Genomic DNA, 20,034 nt, shown 5'->3' on the forward strand with positions numbered 1-20,034 from the left:
ATAGTTCCTGGTTCTATTTGAGTGCTCAGTAAAAATATTTGAATACTTTTGCCACTTGCCACATGATACTCTGTATAATGCCATTGTTTGAGAGGAAAATCAGTGTTACCGCTACCAAAAATTATATATTTATTAGTAGGTAATAAATTCCAGAAAAAGAGTCTCTCTAGATATATATTTCAGGAAATCTGCTAAACTTCTAAAATTAAATCAAAGGTTAGTGCTTCTGAATGTGTATTTTTAGAGAGGAATTTAATAGCTTTTATCAGATTCTCAAAAGATCTGTTACACAAAATGGTTTCAGAAGCCTCTGTCATTTCTGCTAAATTGCTTGGTGTCACATGGATTATAATTCTCACCACTTGAGATTCCTCTATCTTTAAATAGCTTGGAGTCTTAATTCTCTAAAATGGATAATTACCAGATTCTTAAGTTAGATAAGTAAATAAAAAAGAAAAGGGGAAAAATGTAAAGGAGACATATGAGCCTGTGGTCAATGACACCAAAGAGCTATGCCCTTAAATAATGGCCATGTCTTTATTCCAGTCACTGAACTCTATTCTTTAGAATTCATTCTTCTGAATGAAAATTTCACAAGGTGAAAGACAGACTAATGCTACAAGTTTACCAAATGTTTCTAACAACTGCTGTAGTTGACCAACGTGCTTTTCTCTTACCAGTGTTAAAAGAGATTTAGAAGACTTAGAATTTATTCCATTGAAATGTTACAATTTTGGAAAGCCCTATGTTTGTTTCAAAGGTAAATAAATAACAACAGTAAGTGTGCTCATAACTACTATGTTCATATAATTTTGTTTCATGTAATTAATCTACATGATCATCAGATGTCATTTGTTTCCAAATTAGTTTATACCATTTTATGTGTTGTTAAAATGATATAATTTAGTTAAATCTTATTTAAAGAACAGAATATGAGAAGAAAAACAGAGTTGTTACTTCTATAAAAATTAGGCAAATTATTTGGAAAACTATGTAAAGATATTCCCGAAAACAATTTCTGTTTAAGTTGATGTGAAAGAATCATTTATATGTATTGAAAGGAGTCATAAAAATCTTGAATAGTGTACTCATTATTTTACAAGTTTTTAAAACTTACTTCTTTAATCATTTGGTTTAATTATGAGTTTTACCTAAACCAGAGAATGTACAGCACAGAAAAAAATTTGCTTGAAGTCTAAAGTGACTGATTAAAATATGCATAATGTGTAAACATAATACATACAGAATATATATGAATAAGCATTCTATGTATGTTTGTATTTATCATCTTTTAGTTTGTCTTCTTTAATCTATTTTTATATTCCTTAATTAAGATCTACTATGTATTTCAACCCCGTTAGATAAAAGGTTTCTACCATTCTTGAGAAAACACTTAGTACACATTAAAATTATGATCTTTTTTTCAGATAAACAAGTGATTAATCTTTACTGGTGTCTGTTTGACTTACTTAGCAAGCTTTCTGATATTTTTGGAAACCACTCAATAATAACACTAGGTCTCAGGATTCATATAATCTCTAATCTTCATTGCTACCAGCCAATAAATGAATATTATGTGCACTTTAAATTTCCAGAAACTGAGGCTCAAAACGTCAAGTTCTTTCCCTGTGGTATCAGGGTTCGCAGATAGTTTTCTAATAGAAAATCTCATAGTATTTCCATTATTTTCCATATATATCCTTCCTTCCTTTTTAACTATTACATATTTAAATATTCAGCTCCTAATTATCACTTTCTTAGATTTAACAAAAAGCCTCTCCCCCAAATCACACCATCTTTGGATTTATCTTTACTTCCTCATGCCAACTATCTGCCAAATTAAGTGAAGACTTTGAATTCCCCAAATCTATACAGAATAATTTCAAGTACATGAATAGTCACATCATGGCATGTTTTATTCATTTATTTTTAAAAAAATACTTAGCATAAACTAGACATCGCTTTTGGAACTAGAGATTAAATCGTATGTTTGTATGTGTGTGTGTGTGTGTGTGTGTGTGTGTGTGTGTGTCTGTGTTTGTGGTGGGGGCAGGGGGGTTGTCTTGAGACATTGATAAAATGATCTTCTGAACATTTGTAAATATTTGCTTCAGATAAGACTGTATAGAATCTTGAGTGTCTACATTGTGTAGATTTATCTATTGGGAAGGCAGCTCAAAGAGATTTATGGTCAACACACATTAAGCATGAGAATCTATGTTGGCATCTCTTGTTTCACTTAGGAAGCTGACTCAACAAAAGAATTTCAGGGTTTGTACCTCACTACCCTCTCAGACTTCCAAACCATTTTGTGGAGCAGAGGTAAGTATAAGTACCTTTTAATAAGTATCTTAAGGCATATGTTCTCATTTTCAATATTATCTCTAATTGAAGGAAGGTACAGTCACCAACAGGACCCATTACAAACAACTAAATATTCTGGATTAATTATTATTCTTTGGATCAGTCTCTTCTATGAAATGAGGTAAACCTGTTAAGACTTAGAAGACTCAGTCATCCACAAAAGGGAAAGTTTCCCAGGTCATCAATAGCTATTGTCATATCCTCATTCTGTTTTGCTCATATCCAATCTCCAACCATTTAGAGCTTTCCAAATCATTCCACTATGGCCCCTGGAACTCAAGGTATAACATCACCAAATTTCTCCCCTCAAGGCAGCCTCCTAATATAACCTTAAATTGCTTGAGCCAACTGAAGACTTGCCATCTTCAGAAGACACAGATTCTCCTGTAGTCTACTCAAGACTGCTTCTTTGCAATACCTTGTCAGGGCCTTAAGATACTCAACCACTGTTGGCTCATACAATTGATCATCTTCTTACTTACTTCGTAAACTAAGGTTCTTGTGAAGCACACAGTATCAAAATATACATCCCCTTATTCCTCCTTAATGAATAATTACAAGAAATCTAGTCATCCTTCATTTCAGTAAAATCTTTAGCAGATAGATCACTGACTTTTGCTTTATTTTTCCCTTCTTATCATTCTAACGGATTTCATTAACACTAACATTTTCTTTCCTCCCCACCTTGTCTCTTCTCCCAGTGCCCTGTGTTTTGTCATCATTAATAATGGCCCCACTCCAAAATGTTTCAATTTTTGCATCATACACTATGACTACCACCTTATATCCCAAATGCAACTATGTCCATCTCAACAAACTTCAGGCAACATTAATATCTGCAATCCATTTACTGTGTCACATTTTTCCATTATCAACCACGTCTTCCCCCCAACAAAAGATGTGCAAAATCATTACAGTTTTCCTACCGTAAGGAGATGGATCAAAGAGTATGCATATCTTCAAAAATATTGGATATTGCTAAATTGTTCTTCTCAGACATTTTCCGCATTCAGCTCCATGAACAGTATCTGGGAGTTGCTTTCTTCCATATCCCTTTTAACATATAATACTGTCAGTTTTTGAAATTCTGCCCATATCAAAGGCATGAAATACTATTTCATGATTGTTTTAATTTGCATTTTTCTGATTTCCAGTGAGCTAGAGCATCCTTTCTTGTATTTCATGCATCTTTCTCTCTTAGATGCAACATGTTCAGTGGCTACATCTCAAGAGAGCTAAACCCAGATTCCAGATGTGAGGCATAGACAGTATTGACCTCAGTTCTAATGGAATTTAGAATGTCTTTTCTATTCCTGGTCTTTGGAGACATACATTTTGTTTCTTTAGTTCATTTATGTGTTTCAATGTTCTGATATGTACACATACACATATCAGTATACATACATGTTCATAAATACATATATACATATGCATATATTTCTGGGTTTTTAATATTTCTGAGTGTTATAAACCATGCCCAAACTACTTTCTATGTCTTTTGCTATGAATGGCCGTTGAACATTGATTTAGATTTTTATTAAATTATTTGGCTTAAAATCATCAAAAGCTTTGAAATGTAAAAATGAGAAACATTTGAGTTTTAAAAGTTGAAGCTATGCAATATATCATTTTTTTAGGTAAACTAAGCTGTGTTGTTTTATATGATCTGCAATACCTGTTAGTTTATGAAATTAGAGTTTCCATGTTTACCCAACAAAAATACAGAACACAAAATTAAATCTGAATTTCAGATAAATAGCAACATTTGTTTCAGTGTAAACATGTACCAAGTATACCCAAACTTAACTGGGCGCTCTGTATTTTTTGTGGAAACATTAATAAAATGCGCATTCATAATTAAATACTTTGGCAAATATTACCAACATTTTAAAAACAGTTTCTTGAGTTTTCTGCTCTGATGGATTTTTTTCTAATTCCCAATTTTTTTCTAATTTACTAAAATCAGCAATAAAATGAATAATGTATGCTTTTAAGTGACAACAGGCATCTCTGATGACTACAAAGTGTGACTGCATTGGGAATAATATAATATGGTGCCCAAGAGTATTGTCTTTGGAACAAGATTGCTGGGCCAGAATTCTGGCTTCCACATTTACTAGCTTTGTGAATTTAGATATGCTATGTAAACTTGCTGTGCTTTAGTTTCCTCTTCTGGAAATGAGTTAGTATGTGCATTAAATATGTGCATAAATATTAAATATGTGACTCAAAACACTGTCTGACATGTAAAAAAAGTCTATAGTTTTAGCTATTTTTATCTTCTATCTCTATATTTTTTTTAATATCTGTGAATATGTATGCATATTTTAAATATTAGAAGATAAATAGGAATATCTTAGTAATTCTAGACTTGCCAGCTTAAATTTAATACTTGAAAGGATACTGAGACAAGCCATCACATTATCAATTTACAAAACCCTAGAATAAGAAAGTTTGCAAGCAGTATACTATTATAGAGGGTACCTATTATGAGCCCAATTTGATATGCATCTGTAATAGAATGGCTTTGTATCTAGACAGAGAATAACCAAAATATAATCTCTATGATCTTCAGTTTTATCTTGTAATTTTATCTTATATCATATTTTCATAAATGATTAAAAACATGCAGTTGAAATTGAAATACTTTTCTGTGAACCTAACTGTCTAGAGAACGTCATTCAGGCATTCATTGCCAGTAGCTCACTGACAATCTTAGAACTGCTCAAGTCTGGTACCATTTAATTGTTGCACTCTCTTCTCCAGTGGATTCATTTTTAGAATACTACTGAGGCCCAGATAATGCATTAACTCTGGTGAAATTCATGACTATTTAGGTGTACAGTTTGGGAAACACCAATCTTCAATAAATTTTGTTGAAAAAAATCTGAGTTACTTTAACCGTGTGATGAACACAGATAACATTTGAACAGCAACCTTAATATATCAGAAATAATAAGCCTGAAGCAAAAAAATTTGACCAACACCCCTAATTAAAAAAAATTTAACTAAAAACAAATAAATACACTATGTTAAATAGTTACAGAGTACCAATATTGAATAATAAAAAATGAAGGAAAAACATTATATGACAGTGCATTAATACATTTGAATACTTGATAAATAAAACATTTTGTAAGACTTTGAATTATAAAAATTGCCTCCATAAACTTTAATGTATAATAGATTAATAAATAATTTTCTTCTACATAAAAAAACAATTAGGTTATATAATGAACAAACCCATTTATAAAAACTGAAAAAAAAGAAATGTAAAATATAAAAATATTATGAAGAAAAGAATGCTGCCTAGATGAATGAAATTTACAACCATGGTTGAAGAATCTGTTTTAAAAAATGGAGAGGTATGTCTTTCTAAATAGCTGTCTTCACTCCAGTTTACCAGCCCTGGAGTGTATTGATTTGGTATATGTGTGTCTCTTACTAAAATGTTAAGAGTAATCTGAGAGTAGTGTGATTTATCATGATGTTACCTTTTTTTTTCTTATTTTTTTCTATAGCCTTTGAAATTCTATCTTACTTATTTCTTTTGCATTAAAAGTATTTTTCAACTAAACAATCAAGGAAGTATCACTCACTCAGTGCTAACATCTGAGTTTTACAGGACAAAGGTTTTTATTATTTTTTTTAATAACAAAGGAAGATTTCAGAGTTTTCTTCCTATATTAGTACACCTTTAGCTGGTTTTTTCCTCTTACTTTTAATCATACATTTTTAACAATATGTCAAATTTATCTTGTTGATTTACTAATACACTTTTTTCTTCCCTTACAAATACAAATAAAATATTTATTTTTGCCTGGAATCATTTTTTTTTCTGCTCTATATGTCATTATTTGAGCTGTTTCGAGCATCTCTAGTTATTTGTGCTCCATGCAATTCCTCTGACAGAACACAGATCACGTCTCACTCTTGAAAACTAACTGTACCTTGAAGGAGATGTGTAAGTCATTCTTAAAAAGTATAAAAGTGTTTTAAGTCCATGAAATAAAATTTCCACTTAAATTTATCTTTTATTAATGACTAAACAAATTATAGAATTATTTGGCAATACAAATACAAAATTCTTTATCTGTAAGTCTGTATTTTCATTTTTCAATTTCTTACAATTGTGGATAATTATATTCTAATAAAGAATGATTTTTAAACAAAAACAGAAAGACTATTGTCTAACCCTGCAAGACACTGAATGAGTACCCCAGGGGGGTATTTTATTACTATTTATTAATTAATTTTTTCTAAATTAAAAATAAATTCATGCTCATTGAGTCTTTTCAAACAATAGAAAAGAATCTGGAAGGTAATAATTATCCATGATGATCTCTCCACTTGATATAGTCTGTTATATAGTCTTTCTACCAATGCTTAATTTATATTACACATTCTTACTTTTTTAGAATGTTAAACTATTTTTGTATATAAGGTTTTATACTATATATATTTTTTTCCAATAGATATCACATTGTGAGTAATAGTCTTTCATTTCCTTCACTTTCCACAAAGCTGCATCATTTTGATATAGATAAACAACAAAGACGACCGGGAAATTTGAAAACAACAAAGGGATGTTAAACATTAATTGAGAGGAATGATAGGGAAAGAGAGAGAAAGTGAAAGAAATAAAAAGGAGGTGGAGGGAGAGAAATTAGGCTGACAATTTACTTTTTTGAGTAGTATAATTGGGCTCAGATAAATAATGGTTGAATATCTTCAACATGCTTATGGAAAGTAACTCTCAACCAACCAATTATATGTTCAAAGATGTAAAAGTAGAGTTTGAAACATTGAACAACCTCAATGTTGAAGTTACTTGTAATAATACACAGATTGAATTATATCTTTCACAGTTTTTTGTACACAAATGTTCTCTGCTAATTCAAAGTGGTGCATGGAAAACTTTGTTAGCACATGTAGGACAGCAGCATAATGTACTGTAAACACCTTTTAGTATGCATTAGCTTTTTATGACCTCGCCATTCTTTTCTTGACCCAGACTGAAAAGTTAAAAAAGCACACAAAATGGAATATTGTATTTCAGAGGTGTTTATGCCTGAGATGTAAAACTTTGACACCCATAATAGCATGCTTAGCAATTCTTACCCACACACATTGTGTGGTCTCTGGGCTCTTTCAGTTGATGAGAAAAAAACATGATTTTTATGCCAATATTTTTTAGTAACACTCTTAAAATACAGTTAACCCTGGTGGGGCAATTACGAATGTGTCTTAGAAGAACATGTACCTCTGTGTGATTTGTTCATTTTTAAATGCCATCCTTAGGCTCTTTTGGGATCTTTCTATAATTTGAGAAACATATTTTTTTTAAAAATTTATCAATATTAAAATCAGTCCAGTCATATTTTTGAAAATGTACCATTTTATTATTTATTACTGAAATATTTTAGAATAATGTTTTTTAAATATTTTCCTTAATTTTAAAACAAATTTAAGGATCTCATAAAATATTTCACTACTGAAATATTTGTTTCAAAATGTAAGCATGGCATCTTAGGGCAAAGTAAAAGGAAAATGAGGAAAATATTTTTAATAAGCTTAACCCTGAAATATGCAAATTTATAGCATGTATTTTAATTATATAAGTTTAGTTTACTTAACAATCATATCTATTATGCTGTTAATTTAATATTATTAAATAATATCTGATTTTCAAAAAAATTCTATAAAAGGAGTCAAATATTTACAATTCATATGGTATATTATGTCAGCATAAATTTGTTTAAGCATAATTATAATATAAACCATAGAAGTATATCAAACTATGGAGTTAAAATTATGAATCCAGTATGTGCTGGCCTTATGTTAGAAAAGATACAAATATATTTGAGTGATGAATAACATAATATGTAGATAATCAAGTGGAAACTCTTCACCTAAAATAATTGAATGATAATTTGGAAGAATTCTTAAAATATCTTTTTTAAAAATAATTTATCTGTAGTCATAACTATATCTATTTCATTTGAGATAGATAATCATCTTTCTAATTTTATGTGAATGAAATCAATGTATGCATATACCTTCAATTTGTATGTTACAGATAAACATTTATCTGTAGTGTAAAAGTTTTGACATTTCTCCCCTAATCAAGAAATTCCACTGAATGAAAACTTTAAAATGTTGTTTTATAGTTATCCTCATAGCTCTGGTCCAAAAATTATCTGATTATCTATATATATATATATATTTACCAATAAAATTTGTATTCATTGTACATTTATATAAATTTACCCACATGTATTTATGTACTTAAAAATACCAATTAGGTAGGTTTTGTTTATCTGTTTTTCACCTTCCCTAAAAACAAGAAAATTCTGTTTGTGACATAACACTGTGGTAATGATGATTAGTTCTCTATTGAAAACTGATGAAATTAGACATTCAAACAGAAAAGAGATTTCAGAAAAAAAGCTATGTTTGACAGTGTCCCTCGTCATCCTCTTATTTGTAGCCTTACACGTACCAAGGAAGTGTAGGGCATCTAGTAAGAGTACAAATGCCAAGATGCTTAGAAATCAAAAAAATTGACAAATCAAATAAATTGTGTTTTGAGAGACAGGCTCATTGAATAAGGGAAAGTAACAGTCTCCTTTTGTATGCACTTACTGATTATTCTTAGACATTTATTAAACAACTACTCTGTGCCAGCATAGATAGATAGGTGCATAAGACAAACAAAATTAATACATATTCAACATATCAAGTAGTGAAAGGTGACATTTAGAAAAGTAAATCAGAGCAAAGTGCAAAAGGTTGATAGAGGGTTTTTTTTACATGTGTGTTTTCATGAACATACTGGGGGGACACACACGTACTTACGTGTATAGATGACATATGCTTTAATATTGTTTTGGTGCCTCTATTATAAAAATAGCTTTTCCATGTTTATGCTATTCTCTTATCCCTTCTTGCTTCCATCTGGGGAGAGGTCAAACATTCATTTGAGAAACAGCCAATGGTTTGAAAATTCTAACCTGCTAAGAAACATTCAGATTCTGAAAACTTGAAATTTCACCCAAAGGTGTAGTTTGAGGGCAATAGTTAGATTTATATGCTTTCGGATTTCTTCTGAATGTATCACCAAGGTATAATACACTTTACAAAGGCCTGTAATGGTTCCAAATACCGGTGTTATGCGTAGCTTCAGGTCATATTTTCTGTTACAGGAGATACAAGAATATAAAAATTGCATTGCATAGTGCATCAATAAAAGAACACTGTGGGCCTTATCTTATCTTAGAGAAATTTCCAATTTGAAATGTGCATTTTTGTCGTGAAAATGCTTTAAAAGTTCACAGTACTTTCTGCCTCTGCCCTTATTGTCTGAATCATATCCAAGCCATTTCAGGCTAAGCTCGTGTTCTGGTTGAAGATCTATGAACAGAAGTGATACTTGGCTAAAGGAAAAACAGAGGGGATTAGGGGAGAGAGGAGACTGATGGATGATAAACTAAGAGCAACTTTGGAATACACTCTAGTAAGAGATGCCATGAAGGAGTATATCAATTTTGACTGTAATACTGTTTTTCCAAGAAGAAAATAATAAAATAATTTATTCTAAGATCTCCTAGCTTCCCTTCTCAAAAACCATCTTTTAAAGAAAATCTCTATGAAGATTGTCTAAGTAGCATATTCTATGAAGCTATGTACTTCACACTGGGAAGAAAACTAAAAGGAATGAAACACATCTGTTTATTTTTTCTTACCTCTTATCAGTACTGGCTTAGAAATTATTTATCCAGGCTCTGTTTTTCTACTGTTGCCTCTAGCTATTTGGATAATATTAATGAATTCTAATTGGTTGCATATTGTTTTTACTGAGTCATGCAAAGGTCTCCACTAGGAAGACAGATGGTTGTTAAAAATCCTAATAAAAATAACCTAGGAATTATCTCCTTTTACTTAATAAAAATAAATTGATTTGTAATGAGTGCAAAAATAGCTAGTCAAATATAAGGATGTTAGAAAGAAATGAAAATATGCTAACAGGAAATAACAGAAGTGTTCAGCTTTGTCTTTGTGTGTGTTACAGCCTCAAAGCAAGAACATATCGGACATATTTAGTGAATTAATTAATCCTTAGTCATAAATTAAGAATTTGTAAGATTTATTTGCTCTTACAGTGCCTGGAGTATCAGTTATAAGAAATTAAATAAATAAGTAGATACACAAACAAAATAATTTATTAATCTGTTCAAACGTACACACAGCTTTAGTATGTTACAGTGCCCCAGAGTTTGAAAAAGTAAATAAATTTTTCTGAGAGCCTAGCATTCATATTACAGAGATAAAATTTATTAATGTGCTATGAGTTATGCGACTATTATTTATTTAGACTATTGTTTACCCAGATACCCAGCGCTGTGAGATCATCATCCTGGAACATTTTGCAAATACTTATTGACTACTTACTGTTTAGAATTTATGTACATTAGCATTAGTCTCTTTCCTCTGTCAGAGTATGGTAGTAGCCCTGTGTTCTTTCAGCCTCTATCATGGACAATATTTTTGTTTGGGAAAAAAAAAGCAGAAAAGGAAAAAAAATAATTCAAGGGATATACAAAAACTTTTGGACTTGATATCATCAAAGCAACCAGTTAACATCACTTTTTTATTGCTTGTTTATAGTTCCCACTCATACAGGCAGAACTCAAGTCTTTGAATCCCTAACAACAATCATGTGAAAGTATACTAACCGACACTAAGCTGAGGTCTAACAAAGAATGTGTCAGCATTTGATTGCAGGATTTACATCCTAATTTTGTCACTGAGTTATCTTGCCTAGGTTACTGAAATTTCTTTTTTTGAAATAGATTAATAATATTATTTTAAGGATTACATTTAAACACAACACAGAGACTGGCACAGGAAACATGATTAATAAAGATGAATTAGTCATCATTACTCTATTAAAACATAAATTGCTATAGACTGAAATATACAACCCGCCCCCCACCAATTCATGTGTTGAAGCCCTAATGTTACCGAGTCCAAACTTGTTCTGCTCACTGCACGACGGGCCAATAAATTGGGAGACAAGGTGTTGGGGCAAGGAAAAGTGACTTTATTAGGAAAGCCGACAGACCGAGAGGATGGCAGACTAATGTCTTGGAGAACCATCCTGCTCCAGTCAGAATACAGGCTCCTTTTATACAAAAAAAACAGGGGAGGGGGTGTAGTTGGTTGTTGCAAACTTCTTGGTATAGGAATTCTTGGTTCCTGCAGCTGTCCATGTGGGCCAGGTCATAGTGCTCCCGCAAAACCTCCAACAAAACAAATGTTATTCTCTATTCTGCAACTTACCTTTACATGAGTGCAGAGTTAACAAGACTAAGCCTAGAAAACAGGGCAGAGTGGTCAAAGCCAAAGGAACAGATCCAATACAGAGTCAGATTTGTTCTCCTCTATTTCACTAACCCCCAATGTGTTGTGTTTGGAGGTAGGGCCTATAAGAAGGTAATTAGGTTAAAATGAGGTCATAAGTGTAAGGCCTGATCCAACAGGAATGATGTCTTTATAAGAAGAGACACCAGAGTACTTGTTCCCTCTCAATTTCTGCCCACAAAGAGACATCAGGGGAGCTCATAGCTAGATGGCAGCCACCTACAAGTCAGGAAGACAGGCCTCACAGGAAATCAAACATGCTGGTATCTTGATTTTGGAATTCCAGCCTCTAGAACTGTAAGAAAATAAATGTTTGCTGTTTAACCTGCCAAGTTTTTGTTTTGTTATTGCAGCCTGAGCCAACTAAGACAGTAATGCAATGAAGACATGAATTGTGCTCACAGTTATTTTTCAAAAGTGATAGATGAGTATTATTTGTAATTTTTTGATATATCAAAGGAGATAAGCAGAAGAAATAAATTCGTTACCTAAAAAATTGAAGCTCCTATTAGTTGTGTAGTTCTTGACTGTGACTTGGAAAGGCGATGCTATTAGATCCGGAGTTGAATTTGAAGCAGGGTATAGGCTTCTGAACTAATCACAAAAATTAAACTGTATGTATTTAAACAATCCCTTAAGAAAACAAACTGGAAGTGATAGTTGAAATTTTAATGAGTCCCTAAATAGTAGCTCTCTTTACTGCCCATGCTTGGAATGAATTGGGAAATAGACACAGGAGTCATACAGATGGAGACCAAACTGTCAGCTTTATTGTTAACAAAAAAATAGATCAAAGGCTTAAAGGACATGGCTTAGAAACACAGCCAAAGAGACCTGAGAACACCTTCTACAACTGGACCAACTTATTTACCCAGTTACTGGGAGAACTGCAGGCTGTTCCACCAGAGCATCCCCAACACCATAAGCCCATCACAAAGCTGAGAAAGCAGGTTGGAACACATCTGTCTGTAATGCAGGCTTTGAGAAGCATTCTTTCAAACTCACCAGTTGGATAACTTCCTTCTCCTTCCTTGGAGAGGAATAAATGAGAAGTCTAAGGGAAAGAGTTGGGACAAGGAGTATTAGAACGACTGAAATTCCTCCACAGAGAAACCTGAGAAGTTATAAGGATTGCTTTCCCTAAGGGTGATGTCAAGTGTCAGAGAATATCCAATTAAAACTGGGAAGTCTTGTGTCTACCTGGCTCACTCTGCAAGCCTGCTTAGTTGAAGTTTCACCTGCTCTTGGAAAATCCTTGATTCTGCTTTCTTTTTCCCCTTCCTAGTTTTAGTTAAGTGCCCTTTTGTAACAATTATTTACCATCATCAACATCAAGGCTGATAACTATTTGCTTGGCCATTCCAATCTTATGTTTGAATTCCTTTAGAATGGGAATTGTGCCATAATTATTATTTTGCCTTTATCAACTAGTACAATGCCTGATACATTGGTCTGTTGAATTTAATCTGATGTTTTATTAAGATCATTCCTCCTTTAAAAGTATTTTAACAGAAAAGTTAATGAACAAGCGTAATATGAACCACACTCAATACAATGCTCTTTACCTCATTTTGCCTTCTATGTATGTCAGGCACATCAAAGCATAACTGAAGTATGATTTGTTTACAATGATTTAAAAAACACTGAAAAGTATGTATACTTTATTGCTGCATTTAGAAAAGTTAAGATAAACAAAGAGATGCTAGATAGACAAAGAGATATGTTAGGTAGATAGATAGATAGATAGATAGATAGATAGATAGATAGATAGATAGATAGATAGATAGATAGACAGACAGGCAGGCAGACAGATAGATGGAAATCCTCCTTCCCTTAATACTTATCACTAAAGAATCAGAGACAATCCCATGGTAGCTGTTGAGGCTATTCATAAATATGTGGTTCTCTCTTTTAAGTACATGGTAGGATTGACTTTCCCAACAACTTGAACTCAAGTTTAGGAAGATGCCATACTTTTCCTGTCTTCAGGAAAAACTCACTCATTTTCTGAACCTGTTAATTTTCTTACATAGTTCCTTATTTATACATGAATTAATTCCCTCCTAGTCTTCCTGTATATTAAACAAAATTCATGCTGCTAATTTTTTTTAAATTACCAGAATATAAAACTATTGACAATAGATACAATATGGGTACCTTAACAAGGGTACCCTTTAATTGTTAGATCATATGTATTCTAGGGGGCCCAGGAAGAGAAGCCATAGCAATCTGAATCATTGTGGTCCCATTAAATGATTCATGGTAGCAATGACTTAATCATTGATATGTAATATTGGAGCATTTATATACAGATGGTCTGTAATTTATGATGGTTCAACAGGATTTCCCAATTTTATGACAGTATGAAAATGATACAATTTCAGTAGAAACTTTACTTCAGATTTTGAATTTTGATCCTTTTCAAGGCTGCCAATATGTAATGCATACTCTCTAGTGATGCTGGGTAGGGCAGAGATCCACAACTCCCAGTCAACCATGCAATCACAAAGATAAACAATTGGTACACTTACAACCATTCTATACCCATAGAACCATTTTTGTTTTCACTTTCAGTACAATGTCCAATAAATTACATGAGATATCCAACACTTTATCATCAATTACGCTTTATGTTACATGATTTTACCCAACTGTAGGCTAATGTAATTGTTCTGAGCACATTTAAGGTAGGATAAACTAAGCTAGGATGTTTGGCAGGGTAGGTATATTAAATGCATTTTCAACTTAATGATATTTTCAACTTATAATTTGGTTAATTGGGACATAACCCCATCGTAAGTCAAGGAAGATCTGTACTGCAATATTTTAACAGTTGGTATGGCTAAACACTAGCCCTACTTTTATTCCAAAGAGTGCTCTCTCTCTTATTCTCTCTCTTTCTCTCCCTCTTTTTCTCCTGTACTAATCCTTCCTGTTTCCTTCTTTGATTTTGATTATTCTACTGAGCTTTTTATGTTCTCTGGCCCACAGACTTACTGTCCTTTTTGATGCTACGCCAATAGTGGGAGATAAAATTAAAGTGTGTTGCTTTTTGTTTCTTGTTTGTCTTAATTTCTCAACCTGAAAACATTTTTTAGAGCAATATGTATATTATGGCACTGCCTCTACATTGCCTCAGCTCAAGGTTTGGTTGCTTAATTCTGTCATAATCATTATCATGTGAGCTACATGAGTCACACGGTCTTAGTCATTCATGTATTTTTTCTTACTGACGAGTCTATGGAAGCAAGTATTGTGGTTGAAAACCAAAGTGTGAGTGAGTTAATGCATCAATAATACAATGACCCACCATAGTCTTTAGTTCAAGAGTGTCTTAGCAGTAGCACAATTTTTAACACTCTTTATAATCATTAGTTATATTTGATATGATACATGGAAATTTTTATATGTAACTTTTAAATAAATGTATTTAAATACATACATACACAATTTGGGAAAAAAACACGAGTACTGTCAAGGTCAGAAATTACAGTATTTGTTAGAATAAATTTTTTTTAACCTTGTCTTGAAGACAAGGCACTAGATCTTACATTTTAATAATATGCTGTGAAGTATTTTGATATGATCCACTAGCCAGTTCCTATAGCTATGAACAGGCATAGCTAACCTCAAAGTATTCTTTTTTTTTTTTAATCTAATAATTCAATGGTCTTTATATATTCTGCTTCTCACCTTAATGTATGATTATGGTAATACTTAGTGTCAGCCTTTACGCAGGTTGGAATTTGAGACAGTCTCAACAACTACATTTTTTTTTCTCAGTTGAGTTTATTTTATTAATTCTGGAATGAAACATACATATGTTGTTTTAAGAGTTTAATCTCCTTCCAGAAAAAATAAAAATAAGGCAATTTACTAATTTCCTTATATTCACATTTTTTCAGCAATCTCAAATAAAAATAAAATATATCCTTACCTTATCAGATAATAAAACATAGTCAAAAACTAATCATTTATTTTAGTTTGAGTGAATTTCAATATTTTAAACCAAATATTTATTTTATACATTACAGTTTGGTAAATACATATCTCTTAAGGAAAATGTTACTGTGTTTTCTAGATGTAGTCAGACTAAGATTTCCCATGCTTTTTAACTGAAAATGTGCTTAAATGCCGCTTTTCTTGGAATTAAAATGAGAAAACCCTCCTTGGTCTTCACAGTCTTTAAAGCCCTTAACAAATGAGATTGTAGAGCTAACATCAACTGTCCAGAATTAGTATGCTTATATACTAACCATTTAAAATATAAAATATATGAATATTATTACAGTAAAGGAGATTTTTATGAAATAGAAAAACTCACAAATGAGTTAAAATTTTTTAGAGTAGGAGTCTTTCTTGGCTTTTTACTATACATTTTCATGCCGGTTGGTCTTCTAATTTAGAAAATACTCAACAGATATGTTGGACTAATAAACCCTTTTTCATTAACTTTAAGCATAGAATACAACACTGAAAATTTGTATGGAATATGCAAATTATATATTGAATGGCATTTTCTATAAAATGTTCAGTGATATGCCCAAATAGAAAAAAAATTTATTCCAAAATATAATAAAATCATATACAAGAACACTAAAGTTACTTCAAAGGGCATACGTTGTACAGAAGAACTAAGTAAAAACCATATATGTGCATGGTTGATTTTTAACCACAAAATTAACCAACGTGGGATAATTTTATGTATCAGCTTGACTGGACTAACAGATTTCTGGAGTGCTAGTAAAAATTATTTCTGGGTGTGTCTGTTAGAGTGTTTCCAGAAGAGATTAGCATTTGAATCAATAGGTTGAGTAAAGAAGACATTTTCACCAATGTGGGTGAGTATTATCCAATCTACTGAGAGACTAAATAGGACAAAAAGGTGGATAAAGGGTAAAGTTGCTCTCTGGTTGAGCTGGGACATCCATTTTCTCCTGACTTCAGTTATCTGTGTCCCTGGTTTGCAGGTCTTTGGACTTGGACTAGAACTCACCACCAGCTTTCCTAGGCCTCCAGATTTCAGTGAGCAGATCTTGGAACTTCTCTACTTCCATCATCCAGTGAGCCCATCCAACAAGAAATCTCTTTATCTATCTATCTATCTATCTATCTATCTATCTATCTATCTATCTAATTATCCATCCAATTGGATAGCCTTGAAAATATATATATATATATTTACACACACACACACACACACACACACACACGACTGTTTATTTATATATATAGTCTGCCAGGCCTAGTGACTATTTTGATATAAAAAGATGAGGAGCAACAATAAGTTGAAAATAAATAACAATAAATTCCTTGACTGAAACAATTTAACTACGGAATACGTAATTTTTAGTCTGGGTAGCTGTAAAGAATTTAAAAATTATGGATTCTTGGGATGGTAAGGCACCTGAGAATACAATTTATTTATCTGTCATCATCCCATGCATAATGTGTGAGGACTGCAGTCTTTGTGTCCAGCAGTAATCAATTCAAGAAACTTCTGGAACTTGTCAGTATCTGTCTACTGTCAACCTGACCAAAGGAGGTGACAGGGTATAACTATTGGATAAGTTGGGAATAATAACACCTTGAATCTCAGATCAATCTTAAAAGTACTGAGAAAGATCACCAGATATTATGCAACTCTAATGTGGTGTAATAGGAAGTATATACATCACTACCTTGAATTAATCATGCCACAAATACAACATTGATCTGATCATGCCCTTTGCTTTAAAATTTTAAAAGCAATAAAAGAGACAGAGGGACAAGTTAAGCCATATCATGAGGAAGCAATGAACAGAAGCCAGCACATGAAGAATTCTTTAGAACAGATATCCTGTTATTCTTTATCACATAAATTTACAGAACACAAAAAGAATTGGGGCACCTACAGGTGAAAAAAGAGAGTTAAAACACTAACATATGAGCATTTTTTATATAATTTCCAACAAATCAATGGTCAAAATGAATTTATGAAATAAGTGGAGAACTTTGAATTCTAATTGGATATTTATTGGTATTAAAAAACTATCATACTTCTAAAGATTGATAAATCAGCTGTTGATTTTATGTTTTAAACTAAGGACATTTTCTTGAGGATACAAACTCATATTTAGAGACATGATTCTCTATGCCTACTTATTTTTAAAGTTATCTATTCAATATTTCATTTGTTTCAGGGTATCTTTTTACTGTTGCACATCTTTTCAAATCAAAATATTCAGTAGGGCTAGTAGGTAATCTTAATATCATACAGAAGTTAACCAGATTGTCAATTTTCTAAAAGATCTCTGATTCCAAGATTTTAAATTTTTTTTGCAGGTTATTGCCATTTAGTGACAAATTTTCTGGAAATAACCAAAAATTTACCGATTGCTCTAATCTCCATTTCTTTCCCAATTAAAGAAATAATTATTTATATCTTAAGTGTTTTTCTTAAATGAGGGAAAAGTGGGAAGAAACTTTTGTGAACGCTGTTAGTCTTGAACTCTCAATAAAATTTTTAGCAGAGTAGAGGTTGAAATGTGACCTCCATTTTTCATCAGACAATAAAATCCAGACAGTGATGTAGCACAGCTACATTTGTTAAGGCTAAATTAACTGGTTATCAGTTTAATACTTCATGTGATAGATTAAAAAAAAAAGCTTAATAATAATTACCTATGATTTGGGTGTATATCTGAAGTCAAAGATCAACTTATAAATACACTATAAAGAGATAAAAAAAAAATCCTGTAAAACCTGAGTATTTGTATAATTGCCAGTGCTTTTCTAACTATCACTATATATTTAGTAGGATAAAATTCATACTGATTTCAAACAGGTCATAATTTATGCAATGGCAAATTCTTATCATTTTGTATTTAATTATTATTTCACAATTATTCAAGCCCTTTGTTCTCCTGTTTCTCTTTTGTGACTGTATGTGCCTAATAATTATCACATCTGTCTGATGGTTAAAAAAAAAAAAAGCAGAACTAAAGCACGAAGGTAAACTTGATTATTGTTCTAGTAAAAATTTTATGATATCAATAATAAAATAATTGGATAAAATTAGGACAATGCTTTCAATGATCCTTTCAATTTATTATTTTCAGGTTTCATAATTATGATTCTTGGAGTGAGAAAGTCACTTCAGGAAAACTGGGCACAGGGTGGCCTAGGTCATTACAGACAAGCTAGACTAGATATTGTTCTTATCTGTGTTGAATTTTCCACATTATTAAGTTGTTCTACGTTTCAGTCACTTGATTTGTCACACATAGATAACAAATTATCTCAAGATTTTGTTGTAAGAACTAAATAATTTAATGTGTGTAACATGCCTAGCATGTGGGTTCTGTCTGGTATTATGATAATTAAAAGCTAGGTGCCTGGATTTAAACTCTGGTTATGATTAAAAATCTTCATAACATTAAAATAGTTACATAATATTTCTGTGTCTTAATTTTCTTATATGTAGAAGTGAGGACTTTAATATCATATGGTCCTTGGAGTTTTTATGACATTAAATGAGTTAATAGTTGTAAAATGCTTAAAATAGAGTCCAAAACATAATGACAATAAGGAAACATTAAGCATTATTATTATGGGGGTGGTATTCAATAAATGTTTCTATCTACTTCCTCCTTGTATTAGAAAATAAGAGTATTGAAAACAGGAGTGGTCAGAAATCAGTACATCCTCTACTCTTTCTATTGTGTTATCACAAGATGTCACTAATAAATGTCAAAAAATAAAATTATATTCCTGGACAAGATGATTGAAAATACAGATTATTTTTAAGAAAAAATTATTTTAACTTAAAATATAAATCTATATTTTAGTTTTTCTCAATATTTAGATTGAGGAGTATCAGTATGTTTCTGAAATTGCCTGATATTACAATAACCTCGAATGGTGTTAAAAAACAAAATTCAACTGAGTAAATTTGAAGAACTAATTGGATTTATTCAAAAATTCATGGATCAGACAGCATCCATCTAACAATTAGAAATGAGCTTTGAAGAACTGTACAAAATGAAAGACTTTTATAGACAGAAAGGGGAAAGGCAAAAAACAAACAAAAAAAAATGGTGTATTATATCAGGCAAAGTCACCTTCCTTTGGAGGACAGAAGGAGTCTATCTATTGGGCAGATATCCTTAGTAGTGCTGACCAGGTAATTCCAGATCAACTGATTAAAGGTTACATTCCTGGGAGAGGCTGAAATTAAGTTAGATAGTAAGTTTTAGTTTGTTGACA

The sequence above is a fragment of the Camelus dromedarius genome, chromosome 13 (genome assembly GCF_036321535.1).
Source record: "Camelus dromedarius isolate mCamDro1 chromosome 13, mCamDro1.pat, whole genome shotgun sequence".
NCBI classification, from domain to species: domain Eukaryota; kingdom Metazoa; phylum Chordata; class Mammalia; order Artiodactyla; family Camelidae; genus Camelus; species Camelus dromedarius.